Genomic DNA, 15,612 nt, shown 5'->3' with positions numbered 1-15,612 from the left:
ACACTTGCCCATGATGTCAGGCACTTCTGTATTTAAACCCACTCAGTCTATTCTCTGTTGCTTAAACAAAAGGCTAGTGTTTGTTGTTCTCCAACATTAATATCTGACTTTCTAAGAGCATTAATTTATGTGTGGTTACATCTATATATTGGTCATAATTGGAGAGTCTACTCTTTATGCCAAATCTTTCTCTCTTCAATACACAGGATTACACAGTAGTGAAGTAGAAATCTGGTGAGTGTGAGTCACCCAGCAGCCATCACTGTGTGTCAGGAGGATCAAGCAGGACCCAGAGCCCCATCACGGAGCCTCCACCTCACTCACTGATACATGAGAGAAACAATGACCAGAGGATTCTAGAACTCACCAACAAGATCATTCAGCTGCTGACTGGAGAGGTGACTGCTGGGAATGGGACATTATACAGTAACACCAGGGGATGTGTCTGGGTGATGACTGTATCATTGTGTGTGTCAGGTTCCTATAAGGTGTCAGGATGTCACTGTCTATTTCTCCATGGAGGAGTGGGAGTATTTAGAAGGACACAAGGGTCTGTACAAGGACGTGATGATGGAGAATCACCAGCCCCTCACATCTCTGGGTAAGAGGAGACTTTAATTCATTGTAAAGGAGAGAGCAGTTATGATGACCACCTATATACACATCATCTGATAATCACATATAAACAATGTATTCTGTCATTGTATGTTTCCTACAGATAGATCCAGTAACAGAAATACCCCAGAGAGATGTCCCCGTCTTTATTCTCAACACTGTATAGAGGAAAATCACAGTATCCCACATGAGTATCAGGTAATTGGGTATCTGGTAAAATAAATGAGGGTCTCTCCAAATAGAAAATGACACTGAACTATATTACCTGTATATAAGCTGTGTGGATCCTATATACTGATATTCTTTTATTTAATCTTGGTTCATTTAATTTGACATTATTAAATATGTTCATTGTTTAGAGGGTTATATATGGTCTATATCTGACTGAAGTTGTAGAGGTAGATAATGAGCATGTAAAACCCTGGTTCCAAAACCTTAAAGTCTGTGCAGGGTTTGGCACGTTTGTCTTCCTCACTGGAGAGGTTGATGAAGACTTTGTCGGGCAACCAGTCTCGTAAGAGGGACGCGCCCAGTTCCATTTCCTAGAAGATTCCGAAACTGAACTCTCCTCTCAGGAGGAAGGTGAGATTCCTGGACATTCAGAGTATGAGGACCTGACAGCATGGAGGGATTATTTCTCCAACAATGGATTGAGTAACTGGTCCTCCGACAAACCCTCAATGATCAGAATGTTCTGGAAGTTTCCTTTTTGAAAAGGAAAAGACCGTTTGTTTCTCTGCCTCCTGCAGTTTTACAAACTTTTCTGTGAGGTGTGATAGAACTTAGATGGGAAGTTTTAGGTTCTGCTCTGGTTCACCTACCTCTTCTAAGAAACAGGTTCGGTATATTGAGAGATTCCACTAAGAGTGGATGCCCCCATTTTCCGTCTTGAAAAACCAACTGCTGCTCCCTTAAAGGACAGCACGGACAGGAAATGTGAAGAGATTGTGAAATCCATCTTTGTAGCAGCAGATACTTTGCTCAGACCCTTTCTTGCGGACGCTTAGGTAATCAAAGTAGTAGAAAAGTGTGCTAGGCAGATCAGGAGATACAATCAGGGATGTCCAGATCAGATTTGCTGCCCCTAGTAGTGTATGTAATAGAAGCATCAGAGTATTTAGGAGATACAATGTTTGACAGCTGCCTAAATCTCTCCGGAACCACTGCCTTCATGGTAGCAGCCAGACATACTCTCTGACCTAGGTCTTGGGATACAGATATAGAGTACAATATCATCTTCTGACACATGGATCAGAGACATCATAAAAAGAGTGTATGTCTTGGACCTCTTAGGGCCTACACCCAGGGTTAGTTCTGAGTTCTCCACACCCCTCCCGAGAGACATAGTCCTTATGATGACCAGGAGTGATTGTTCCAGTCCTGAAAAAGCAGGAGGGATTAGGTTATTAATTTTTACACAGAAACTGAACTTCACTTATGGGCGATCTTGAACATGAGATCCATAAACTTGCAAATTTAGGTGGACAAATTGAGAATGGAGTCTGTGCGATTGGTCATAAACGCCATGGAGTGAGACGAATTACTCGACTCCATGGACATATAAGATTATCTCTGTATCCCAATCTGGGAAGGACATCACAGCCTTCTCAGGTTTGCGGTTGAGAAATCCCATTACCGGTTTAGAGCTTCTACCCTTTGGTCTGGAGACTGCACCAAGGGTATTGAGAAAGGTTATGGTAGTCATAGTCATTGGGAGAAGGTCTTGGAGCTTGTGAAGGATACTAACAATTATTCAGTTTTTATTCAAGGATTTTATGAAGTTAGAAAGTCAATTCTTTACAGTTCATTAGATTGGATATGAATGAAAGTTTTTCCATTTCCTTTTTGATCCTGTTACGACTCTGCCATTATATTGTAATTGGTCTGCAGTACCTCTGTACTATCAGAGGTGCTGCTGTTGAACTCAGACCACTCTCCTAACCTGCAGAAGTTAATCTCATTTACTCCTGGATGTTAATCACCTGTGGCTAGTCTTTAAAAGATTGCCTTTCCCTGCAACCTGTGCAGTTCATCAATTGTCCTTACTGCTGCTGGTTGTCTGTGAAACCCTGAGGTTGATTCTGATCTGCTCCTTGGTATTGACTAATGCCTGTCCCTCTGTTTCTGCACCACTTCTTGTGACCCTGACTCCTGGCTTTGAGTTGACCTTCCTCTTGCCTATTCCCTAGTATTTTTGTGGACCTACCAGCTTCTTACCCTTTGGCTTGCCTGACCCTCATTTGCTTGTATCACCTGTGCATCAGCTGGTGCCTCCTGGATATCTGGAATCCTGATACCTGTCTCCATTATCTAGTGCCTCCTAGCTCTCTGTAATCCTGAAACCTGTCTCAATCATCTAGTGCCTTGTTTCTCCTGGCAATTGGGTAACTCAAATGAGGGTCAGCAAGCCAATTGGGTAACTCTGTCTCATTGACCCTACATCTGAACTTTATAGTGTCATCCGAATTATACCTGGTAAGCCTGTTACCCTGTACTGCAATTTCTATAAATTGAGTTTACTATTGTCTGACAACACCAGCTCCTGTGGTTTCTCTCGATCCGTCCATATTCACACGTTCCTGTGGTTACTCACCAAATGTTTTTGTGTACTCTTTCCTCCCTGCCTGGTATTGTCTCACTGTAGCACTACATATATCTGCTGAATGTCTCTGGAGGAAATCCCACTCCCTGCCTCCCACCCTCCTGTCACGCTCTCCCTCTCTGCTAGTGATTTTGCCACGATTCACGGCAAGGAATAGGATCTCAGGGTTTGTCTGACTTGACGCTACTCTGACCCAAAGACGCAGAGTCTAACGGAGCTGGTTGTCTTCACCAGGAGCCCCCGCAAGGAGGTATGGACTTTGCAGCCCGTGCCCTCAGGTTGCGGCCCTCCCGGAGAGTGTCAGCTGAGACCTATCCGTAGGAGGCAAGATCAGGAGGGATTCAGCAGCGAGCTGCCGTAAAGCAGCAGACAGATTAAGCAGACAGTAGTTGTAGAGCAGTGGTGGAGCATAGCGGTAAAAGAACACTGGATCAATAGCTGATCTCTACGAGATGATATCCAGAGATGGGTAGCACTGAACAGTGGTGAAAACAAGATGGCCGCCGCCACCGGACAGACGCGACGCTCAGCGCTGAACGGGACCCCCGCCTGGCGCAGGTGAGTGTATCGGGACCCTTGTGCGGCCCCGATATGTGATTTTTCTCCTCCAAAATTTAGGCCATCAGATTCAACATCTCTTCCTCTCATTCCTCTCCTGCCATCCTCATCGCTCCACCTTCCCCCTACAACCATCTCTGGTGCTCCTTCCGTCCTACTTTAGGTGAACTTCACTCCATTATTCTTTCCTCTCCCCCGTCTACCTGTCACTTTGATCCCATCCCCTCTCTCCTCCTTCGCTCTCTCTCCTTTACTGCCTGCTCCTACATAGCACATCCCTTCAAACTGTCACTCTCCACCGGCATCGTCCACTCCTCATTAAACATGCCCTTATCTCTCCCATCCTCCATAAACCCAATCTCGATTCCACCTCACTTACTCACTACCGCCCCATTTTCACTTCTCCCCTATGCCTCTAAATTACTTGAGCGGATTGTCTGCAACCACCTCACCAGACACCTCTCGGATAATTCTGTCCTCGATCCTCTCCAATCCGGTTTCCGTCCCCTCCCCTCCACTGAAACCGCCCTGGCCAAAGATAATAATGGTTGTCAATCAGCTAAATCCAGGGGTCACTTCTCCCAACTCATCCTCCTGGACCTCTCCGCGGCCTTTGACACTGTGGACCACCCCCTCCTTTTGCAAACCCTTCTCTCTGTCGGCCTCTCTGGCTCTGTCCTAGCCTTGTCCACCTCATACCTCGCTAACCGTTCCTTCTCTGTATCCATGTCTGGTCCCCCCCTTCTAGGTCTCCCCCAGGGCTCTTTACTTGGCCCTCTACTCTTTTTGCTCTATACTAACTCCCTTGGTGCTCTCATCTCTTCCTTCTGTCTTCAGTATCAACTTTATGCAGATGACATTCAGCTCTACATCTCTTCTCCTGATCTTTCCTCCACCATCTTCTCTCTTGTACCTGACTGCCTCTCCTTCTAGACTCTCATCCCACCTTGACCTCTCTGTCTCTGTTAAAAACCCCACCATCTCCTCTTTGTCCCAACTCTGCTGCATGGGCATCATCCTCGATGCCCCCCACATTTAATGACTTGCCCAATCCTGTTGCTTCCAACTCCTCTCTCAGGATGCCACCAGAACTACTATCCATGCACTCATCATTTCACAACTTGATTACTGTAATCTTCTCCTTAGCGGCCTCCCCTGCTCCCACCTCGCTTCTCTTCCTTCTATACTCAACGTGGCTGTGAGACTGATCTTTCACGCTGCTCCTCTTCTGCTTCCCCTCTTCTGCCTTGCCTTACACTGGCTCCCCTTCCCGTACAGGAAACTTGTCAAACTCCTCACCATCACCTACAAGGTTCTCTCCCACTCAACTGCCCCTCTCTAACTTCCTCTCCATTCCCTGCGCTCGGACAATGATCATCACCTCTCCTTCACTCTGATCACCTCATACCACTCCAGAATCCAAGATTTCTCCCATGATGCCCCCTTCCACTGGAACTACCTCCCTCGCTCTATTCGTCTGTTCCCTAACTTGTGCTCCTTCAAAAGGGAACTTAAAACTCACCTCTTCCCCAAAGCCTACCAGCCATCCACCTAACGCTTTCTCGATGTCCTCCATTTGTTCTCATCTTCTCTATCTTCCTGGACCTTTTTTCACTCCTCCCGCGCTATTTCCCCTAAACTGACTCCCCTCTGTGCCTGATGTCTGTTTACCCTCCCTTAGGATGTAAGCTCTTATGAGCAGGGCCCTCTTCCCTCCTGTCTCTATACCTATTCTTCTGCTCCAACTTCACTACAATCACCATGCCTGGAGTTTCTCTAGTGTTGGTAATACTCGTTTATTGTTCTGTACTGTTTCACCCTTATATTGTCTACTGTTTGTATTGTGTACGGCCTTGCTGAAATCTTGTGGCACCTAATAAATAAAGGATAATAATATTGTTTAACCAATTGGCTTCTTTTGTATCTCTGCCTTAATTAAGACAATCTTATATCTACTAGTCAAGATGTAATAAGTAGGTATGGTAAAACCTTCCAAAATTGTGTATATGTGTGTGTGTGTATATATATATATTATATATATATATATATATATATATATATATATATATATATATATATATATATATATATATATATATATATATATGTATGTGTGTAGATAGAGAGATGGATAGATATAGATATCTATATAGGGGCAGGTTGTTGTGCAAAGTCCATATTAGCAAAAATAAATCCAAAGTTGTTCCATAATTAATAAATAAAAACAGCCCAACACCAGTTATGAAAAAGAAGAAAAATACATTAGTCCTGCTCCTATATGTGTGTGTGTATATATTTATAAAATTTCTCTAGCAAAAACATTTGGGACACTGTAGACCATAGGGTATAGAGGGCGCTGTGGAGTTAAGTCATCAAAGACTTATCTAGCCTGCTCCCACCCTCTATGCCCCCCCCCCTCCACCAGAAATGCAAGTTATTTTAGTAGTGCCCAGGTAAAATCACTACTCTCTCGGAACCGTTTGTCAGTTCTGTACTGCATGAAACAGATGGGTCGCCTGGTGTCCAGCTTTGAAGTGATCCATTTGCTCGGTTTCGCTCTCGAAGATTCCAACTGGGGATTCTGGATAAAAGGTCGCAGATGAATCCTCAATTTGAGGGTCTGTCTCTTTCCCTATCAGTGGAGACACATCGGTCTCTATTGTGGTGGCTCCGATCCGGGAGCCTGAACCAGAGCTGTCATGGGGCTGGATGTTGGTAACAATAGATACTGGTTTTCTTAGGCAGGGGTGTGGTGATTCTGCATCTGCGCTTACAGGGCACCTGGTCTTGTGAGGAAACTTGCCTACTGATAAATGTCCTAGAGCTGTGTGTCATCTTCAATGCGCTGGCTCAGGCCCAGGAGATTTTGAGGTTATGGCCTGTCAAGGTAGAGTCAGACAACGCCACTGGGGTGGCCTATATCAACCATCAGGGAGGAATGAGGAGTTCACTGGTGATGACAGAAGTAGCCAAGATCTTGAAATGGGTGGAATGGTGGGTTCCAGTCATTTCGGCTGTGTTTATCCCAGGTGTCCTAAACTGGGAGGTGGATTACTTAAGTCGCCATGCCTTACATCCGGGGTAGTGTTCTCTACACCTAGAGGTATTCAATATGATTGTTCAAAGATGGGGGCTACCAGAGGTGGACTTGATTGCGTCTTGGCTGAATTGCAAAGTGGCCAAGTATTGTGCCAGGACAAGGGATCCTCAGGTGTTTTTGGTGGACTCCATGACTGTTCCTTGGCGGTTCAGCTTAGGGTACATCTTCCCTCCTCTTCCAGGCCAAGGGTGCTGCAAAAGGTAAAGATAGAGCAGGCCCCAATCAATTTTATGGTTCCCTACTGGCCTCTGCAGTCCTGGTACATGTATCTTCTTAACATGACGGTGGAACCGCTTGAGCATCTTCCTCTGAGCGAAGATCTGCTAAGCCAGGGTCCTTTCTTCCACCAAGACCTGGCATGGTTGGTTCTGACGGCCTGGAAGTTGAAACTTGAATTTAGAAATAAAAAGGTTTGTCGGACAAGGTCATTCGCACAATGCTTATGGCCATGAAGCCCTCTTCTTCCAGTAGTTATCATAATATCTGGAAGTCTTACATTGGATGGTACAAATGTAGGAAGGTTCCTACCATTTCCTTCATAATGCCTTGTGTATTGGCTTTTCTCCAGGAGGATCTGGATAAGGGGTTGCGGATGGCATCCCTTAAGGTGTAGATCTCTGCTTTGTCTACTTCCAAAGAAGGTTGGCCTTGATACCAGGGGGTAAATGTTTTAAGCAGTGGATTCTGCAAGTTGTCGATTTTCTGCTACTTTGCAGGGGAAATTGAATACGGCAATGGCTTTCAAGCCAAAACTTGCCTTAAAAGCCATTGCTGGGGGCGTGGCTAGGCAGCCATTTCAGGTGGTCGCTTTTCACATCAGCTCCTGCACTCAAATCAGGTACTTGGGGAATTACCTGCAAACTCGTGGCCCATTCTCCCTGAATCTGGCACCAGAGGATTGGGGCACTGCCCTGGATACCCCAGCTGCAGCTGGTCACTCACCTCCTCCTCCCGACGGCACCGCAACTGGTCCCCGCCACGCTGGGCCTCTCAGCTCTCAGCTCCTGACCGCCCATACAACTCCCTGGGGCTTCTTCAAGCGGAGCTCCGCTTCCTATAGAGCCCCCACGGCGCTCGGAGCCACAGACGCCGCCATCTGACGGGAATAGGTGAGCGGGACCCGGAGGCCTACTTCCGGAGAAGGCCTGGGGCTCAATTTCAGACCTACCCGGCGGACATCTCCACTTCCGGTTTTACCGCGGGGACTTCCGGTCGGGCGACTCGTCCCAGGGATTCCTGCGCTGGGCCTTCAGCTCAGCTTAGAGCTCAGGACTGGGCTCGGAGGTTCCCACCATTAGGGGTCCGCCAGCAGCTAACCACCAGGCGCACTCTCGGCCTGACAATTAGTGGCGCAGATATATCCCCCAGCAGCGCTGGACCAGAGGACACGGGCCAAGCCTGCAGCTGAAAAAGCACCTGGACTGGCGAGGAGACTGGAGAAACCACCCACTGCCAGCGCCCAACCACAGGAGCCAGGTCAGTGTGAAAAAACCCAAAAAAAACAAAAAAAAACAAAAAAAAACAAAAAAACAAAAAACAAAAACCTGCTACACACGGGGCAATTACACTACCGCTGCCCATTCTGCCTGCCTCCTTCAAGTATTCTGAGATTCTTCTAAGACTTCAGGCTTCACACCTCCTGAATCACTATAGTCCTAACCCATATTGTATTTTACCTATTATTGGAGCCGACCCCAGAGCTCCAGGGGTGCGCAATGACCCTGTAACCCCCTAAAGTGCTGACAGGGGCGGGAAGTCTTTGCCATGCTATTTACACTCAGACCCATGTGAATTCTCTTCCCTATGTGGGCCCTCCCATTGTAATTTATTCTACTATCCGGTTTGCTCACACAGCCCCTCTTACTGCCTGACAGCCCTGCCTTTGAGGATCCTTCACAATGCCTAAGGGCAGTAAGAAATCCCACCCCAAAAGCCTCCCTCAATATTTCTCGAAGCAATCAACCTCAACCCCGCATCGGTCGAGGACGGGCTCCCCCCACACTTCTGCTGAATCTGACTCAGAGGAAGATGATAAGTCCCCGATAACCAGACGGGACTTCCTAACGTTAATTAAAGAAATGAAAGAACTGAAATCTTCCGTGCACTCAGAAGTACAAGCTGCCCTCCACTCACTGCGGACAGAGGTGACTTCAATAGGAACCCGCACTGACCAAGTTGAACAAAGACTAGAGACGGTGGTGTCCTCTCAGACAGGCATGGAGGAAGACATTGTACGCCTACGAAGTGACTTGACATCTGTCCAGGAACATCAAGAGGATATGGACAATCGGGCGAGGCGGAACAATCTGCGCCTAAAAGGCATTCCAGAAACGGTCGAACCTTCGCATCTGGACCAATACTTGAAGAAGCTTTTCTCCCAATTGGCCCCTGAGGTCCCGGAGGACCACTTATTGCTGGACAGAGCCCATAGGGCCCTAAAGCCCAGATCTACCGACCAGAACCAGCCTAGAGATGTCATCTTACGACTTCACTTTTATACTACCAAAGAGATGGTCTTGCGCGGAGCCAGAAAATTACATACCTTAACATTCGAGGGTCACAACATACAGATCTTCCAGGACTTGTCACCAACCACCCTGGCCAGACGTCGGGAGCTTGCCCCGGTAACGCAAGTTCTACGAGATCATAATGTCCGTTATCGCTGGGGCTTCCCCTTCCGCCTGTTCCTCTGGCACCAGGAGAGACAGATTTCCGCCCGCACACTACCGGAGGCCCAGGCCCTCCTACACCGCTTAGGTCTTGCTCCTGAGCCCCCCACGGGCGTCTCTCATTCATCTACCTCGAGCAACCAGGATCTAAACCCGCGGCCCCAAAGAGCTCCGCGAGGCGAATGGTCTACAGTACAAAAGTCCTCCACTCCTCGCAAGACCTAGTAATTTATATCCCTGACTGTCTTTTAGGGATCAGAAACTCCCCACCCAGGGAAGGTCAATCCGATCCGATCCAGGGCTATTGTAAGCCGTTCCTGACCGCCTAATGGCCAATTCTACCGAAGGACATTTGCGGAACTATACTTACCCGGAGACGTGCCCTCCGAAATGTCCATATGTTACCTAACTTCTCAATATATTGTTCACACGCCTGAGGTCTGGGGTTCCTGTTTGCCCTGCCTTGTTTTTTGCTTGTTGTTTGTTTTGCTTCGTATACAGGTGGATTTCCATACCCATGGCCTTCTAGGAGCTACAGCGGAATGCCGCTATGGACCTCCCTCGGAAAAGCGGCATCTCCCCCATGACCATCGGCAGGCATGTTTATCTGTTTTTCTGGGGTCCATTTGGTCCCGTTATGTAATTGCTTTTTGTTTAACTGTTGAAATTCTCTATACGCTCACAGTGGTTCAAATTGACATTTGTAAACATTTGTTTGTTATCTCTGTACCCTCTGGTTCGACAATGTTACATAGTTAATCCATATGTTTATATGTTTACATGATGTGGCCCCACCTTACTGATACAGCCCTCTCTGTCATCCCCTCTTCCCCCACACCCACACACATGGGCCCACTGGGTAGCAGATACCCGCCTCCCCCCCCCCCCACCCCTGTCAGCCATCTACCTTTCGCCTTCCCGATTGGTAAGCCCTAGCCACCTCCCCCATAGAGCTTGACTGCTCTCAGCTGGTCCCCGGGTACCTAAAGTACCGTTCCTTCTGCCCCACCAGCATCCTGGACGGGTTCCCTGCACCACTCCCGTCCTCCTTTCCCCACTCTCCCACCACACCTACAATGTCTCCCCAACCATGGTCGTCTCTGGCATCTATCCCTTCAGCAAGACAAAACTACAATTCACTACATATATTTTCACCTCCTGACTCTCCCACTTTGACTTTCTCATGACACTCCGTCTGATTTCTTTCAATGTTAAAGGTCTTAACTCTCCCCAAAAAAGAGGCAAACTCTACGCTTCTTTACAGGCCCTTAAAGGCGACCTAGTATTCCTACAGGAGACCCACTTTATCAAACACTTGCACCCGGAACTTAAATCCAAGAGATTCCCCCTTTCTTATCATGCTTGTGACTCTGCCAAGAGGAGATGCGGGGTGGCAATCCTCTTCTCACGTAATCTTGTCTTTGATCTCGCAGACTCACACAGGGATAAAGAAGGTAGATACATTATCCTAGTAGGTAAATTGAACAACCTCCCGTGCACACTAGTGAACATCTATGCCCCAAACCAAGACCAGCACAAATTCTTTAGGCGCCTGGGAGCTACACTCTCTCAGGTTCGCAAGGGAGAATTGATAGTGGGAGGAGACTTTAACGCGGTCCTCACCCCCCATTTGGATAGGTCTGCCCCTTCAACTGCTCCTTCCGACGGGAGGGACAGGAGGAACTCTAGAGCCCTGCAGGATTTCATGAAACTGCACAATCTGTATGATACTTGGAGAATCTCTGACCCCTTGGCCCGGGATTATTCTTTCTACTCCTCAGTCCATAACACTTATTCCCGAATCGACATGATCCTGCTCAGCCACGACCTGACCCTCAAACTCACTAATTCCACTATCCATTCAATTACATGGTCTGACCATGCCCCAATTTCGGCGGACCTCTCCTCCCTAGTATCTCGCTCCTCCACATTCTCCTGGAGACTCAACGAGTCCCTTCTCCACGACAAAAACACAGTAGCTCATATTAAATCCCTAATATCCGAATATTTTGAAACAAATGAATCTCCTGATATTTCCCCCTCTACTCTCTGGAATGCTCATAAGGCGGTCATTAGAGGCCATCTAATGGCTTCGGCAGCAAATGCTAAGAGGATTAGGGTGGCCGAGACCATGCGTCTCTCCACGACCCTCCACCAGTTGGAAGAACAACATAAATCTAACCCTGACCCTGCTTTATTTGAACAAATGGCCTCCGTGAGAGGTGAACTTAACCTACTTCTCTCCCACCGAGTGGCCAACAAGCTGAAATGGCTGAACCAGCGCTTTTACGAAAAAGGTGATAAGGCGGACAAGCTCTTGGCCACTCGGCTGCGGACCAAAGTCTCGGCCCGTAATCTTATGGCTATTAGGGATCCCTCCGGGACTCTGGTCTATGACCCAAAATTAATCCGCTCAGAATTCCAAAATTACTATTTAAAATTGTACAACCTCCCTCAACCCCCCAACACTTCGGCCCACAGGGAACAGTCAGAGCGTATAGATAAGTTCCTGGAGGACGCTCGCCTTCCGAAGCTTACTCCCCAGGCTGCAGACCGCCTTAGTGAACCCATCTCCTTGGAGGAGGTAGTGCAGGTTATTAAGGCTCAGAAAACAGGAAAGGCACCTGGTCCTGATGGGTTTTCAGCAGCCTACTATAAGAAATTCGCTGCTCTTCTGGCCCCCCAACTCTCCACTCTTTTTAACTCTATCCTAAAGGGCAAACCCTGGCCTAAAGAATCTCTGGAGGCTCGGATAACCCTGATCCACAAGGAAGGCAAAGAAGTTCATAATTGTGCTAGTTATCGCCCAATATCCCTCCTTAATAATGACTTGAAACTTTACGCTAAGATCCTGGCCAATCGCCTAAACACTGTACTCCCCGGGCTAGTTCACTATGATCAGGTGGGGTTTGTCCCTGGTAGGCAGGCCAGGGATAACACAAGGAGAACTATCGATCTCATTCATATAATTAACACTAGGAAAACTCCATCCATCATTTTATCCTTGGATGCCGAAAAGGCCTTCGACAGGATCTCCTGGCAGTTCATGACTCATACCCTCAAGCATTTCGGTCTGTCTGGGGATTTCTTGTCGGGGGTCCAGGCCCTGTATTCTCACCCCTCTGCTAAGGTTATGGTCAATGGTTCTCCTTCTGATCCCGTCCCAATAAGTAATGGCACCCGCCAAGGATGCCCACTCTCCCCTTTAATTTTTGCTTTGGTCATTGAGCCTCTGGCAGCCACTATCCGAGCCTCCCCAGATATCAGAGGAGTGGAGACAGGGTCCCTGGAGAGTAAGCTCTCACTCTTTGCTGACGATATACTCCTCACGCTCCAGCAACCAAGAATATCTCTGCCCAACCTGTTCTGCCTCCTCTCGAGATATGGTGACCTATCCGGGTATAAAATCAACATAACAAAATCCGAAGCCCTATTTCTTAATGTGCCCTCACAGGACTGCTATGATCTCACCTCCCATTTTCACTTTAGATGGCAGAAGAAAAAATTAAAATACCTGGGAGTATATATAACCACCTCATATGAAACCCTATACCAGGAGAACTATCCAGCCCTCTTCCACAAACTCAAGTCAGACATCTTCTCCTGGCGAACCCTAATCATCTCGTGGCTGGGCAGGATCATTGCGGTAAAAATGACTGTTCTCCCTCAACTTCTTTACCTTTTCCAGACACTGCCTGTGAGAATACCCCTAACTGAAATTTACTCTATGCAACAACACCTTTCTAAATTTGTTTGGCGAGGCAGGTCTCCCAGGCTCCGATTGGCACTACTTAAAAAACCTAAGGGCTGCGGAGGCAGGGGCTTCCCCGACCTCAAGGCCTACTACTGGGCAGCTCAGCTTAGCTCAATAGCCTCCTCATTTGCTCCACCGGCATCTCATGCATGGGCAGACCTGGAGGCTGCCTACCTCTCCGTACCCGACTTGTCAGGCCTTTGGGGAGTCCCTTCTGATATTCGGAAGGTCCTAACCAAACGTTTTCCAACTCTGGAATTTGCGGCTCGGATCTGGGAGACCTGCAAGGGTCATCTCTCTATCTTTCCTAACCCTCTGCACATCATACCCCTGTGGCATAACCCCACCTTCCCTCCGGGAAAGTCCCGATCTTTCTCTCGGCTATGGACTAGGGCAGGATTCCGTTTTGCCGGGAGCCTTCTTGAGCGAGGAAGGCCCATATCCTATGACGCCCTCTGCTCCAGGGTCCCTAACTTTCATCCACCGTTCTACCAATACCTGCAGGTTCGGCACTTCCTCCTGTCACTCCTGTCGGACAACTCACCTCACTCCCCCTCCCAATTTGAATCTCTCTGCCTCTCTTCCCCTCTGCGAAGGGGTATGATCTCGTCCTTGTATAGTCTACTACTAGGAAAACTGATTCCCTCCGGGAACCCACATGAGAGGGAGTGGGAGAGGGATCTGGGCCCTCCCCCGGAGGAGGACTGCTGGGAGACCATCAGGCTAAGCGTGGCTTCTAGTTCCATCTCCACATTAATTAAGGAAAATGCGTACAAAGTCTACTACAGGTGGTATCTCACACCTGACAAGCTCGCAAAAATGTACCAGTCAGCCTCTCCCGATTGCTGGAGGAATTGTGGCCATCGAGGCACCTTCGTGCATATTTGGTGGTCATGCCCGGTTATCTCCTCCTTCTGGGACAGGGTCTCGAGACTTCTTTCCTCCCTCCTCCAATGCCCTATCAGAAAGGATCCATGGTCCTTCCTCCTCTGTTACCCTATACAAGACCTAGACACCCATTCCGCAAAACTTGCCTCGCATGTTCTGGCAGCCGCCAGATGTTTGATTGCTAAGCTCTGGAAGCAGGCGAACCCCCCCCGCATCTCTTCTCTTAAATCTTATATATGGTTTATTGCCAACATGGAAAAAATCACGTCGCTGCTGCGAGACAAAGAAGACAAATTTCATCAAATCTGGGCCCCCTGGCTTTATGCCTAAGATCCCCGTAGCTTTATCTTCCTCCAAATAGTCTCTCCCTCCACAACTCCAGAGAACATTGACCCCTTTACTCCTTTAAAAAACACTCCCATGCAGATATGACAGCACCCCCTTCTGAAGGTGAACATGCTCCTCTCAAGTATATCCCATGATTCGACCATCTCCCCCCCCCCCCCTTACCCACCCTACACCTCCTCCTCCTCCTCCAATACCCATTCCCTCTCCCTCCCGCCCCTCACCCATTACCATTCTGTTATAGTGCAATATACTTTACTGTTTTATGAGTGACATTGCTGGATATCCACTATGCTTTATGACTATTCCAATCAATATGCTTGTTATCTAAAGTCTATGTCATTCATACTTTATTATACAATAAAATTTTGAGTTAAAAAAAAAAAAAAAAAGCCATTGCTGTTTTAAATTTCCCCAAAAAAGTTGCTGAATAGCGTTGACTTGCAGAATCTGCTGCTTAATGCATTTACCCCTAAATGTCCAAACCTTCCTGCAGGGGTTGTCCATGTGCAACCTCCCTTTTGAGTACCAAGTTTAAGTTCCACTGGCGCTACAGAGTCCAGCAGGACTCGCTATTTGAACCACTGGGCACGGTTTCCCTAAAGTTTCTTACCTGGAAGGTAGTCTTCCTACTGGCTATTTCTTTGGCCAGGAGAGTCTCCGAGTTGGCGGCTCTTTCCTATAGACCTCCCTTTCTTTCCTTCTACGATAACACGCCGGTACTTTGTACTGTGCCGTCTTTTTTGACAAAAGTGGTATCTCGATTCCATGTAAATGAGAATATTGTTATTTCTGTATTTTCTGGCGTGAGTCGTTCCAGGGGGCAAAGTTCCCTTTTGCTCCTAGATGCAGTCCATGCCTTGCGGATTTATGTGGACAGATCGGCAGCGGTTAGGAAGACTGACAGTCTTCTGATCTTGTATGATGTCCGGAAGAGTGGCTGGCCAGCCACAAAACAGACAATTTCTAGCTGAATTACGCTACTATTTGCCAGGCTTATGCCTCTGTGGGTGTGCCAGTTCTAGCGGATCTTACTACGTATTCCACCAGGTCGATTAGTGTTTCTTGGACTACGTGGTAC

The 15,612-nt window shown here is 47.7% G+C and overlaps 1 protein-coding gene across 5 annotated transcripts in view; it reads left to right on the top strand.

The window, feature by feature from the left end:
- LOC142159781 (uncharacterized) overlaps nt 1–15,612 on the top strand; it is a 325,690-nt gene that overhangs the window by 230,106 nt on the left and 79,972 nt on the right. The gene's annotated exons all lie outside the window — the stretch shown is intronic.

This window comes from Mixophyes fleayi, chromosome 6 (genome assembly GCF_038048845.1).
Source record: "Mixophyes fleayi isolate aMixFle1 chromosome 6, aMixFle1.hap1, whole genome shotgun sequence".
NCBI classification, from domain to species: domain Eukaryota; kingdom Metazoa; phylum Chordata; class Amphibia; order Anura; family Limnodynastidae; genus Mixophyes; species Mixophyes fleayi.
Note: the sequence above shows the minus strand (reverse complement) of the source record. Positions and strands in the feature narration are given on the sequence as shown.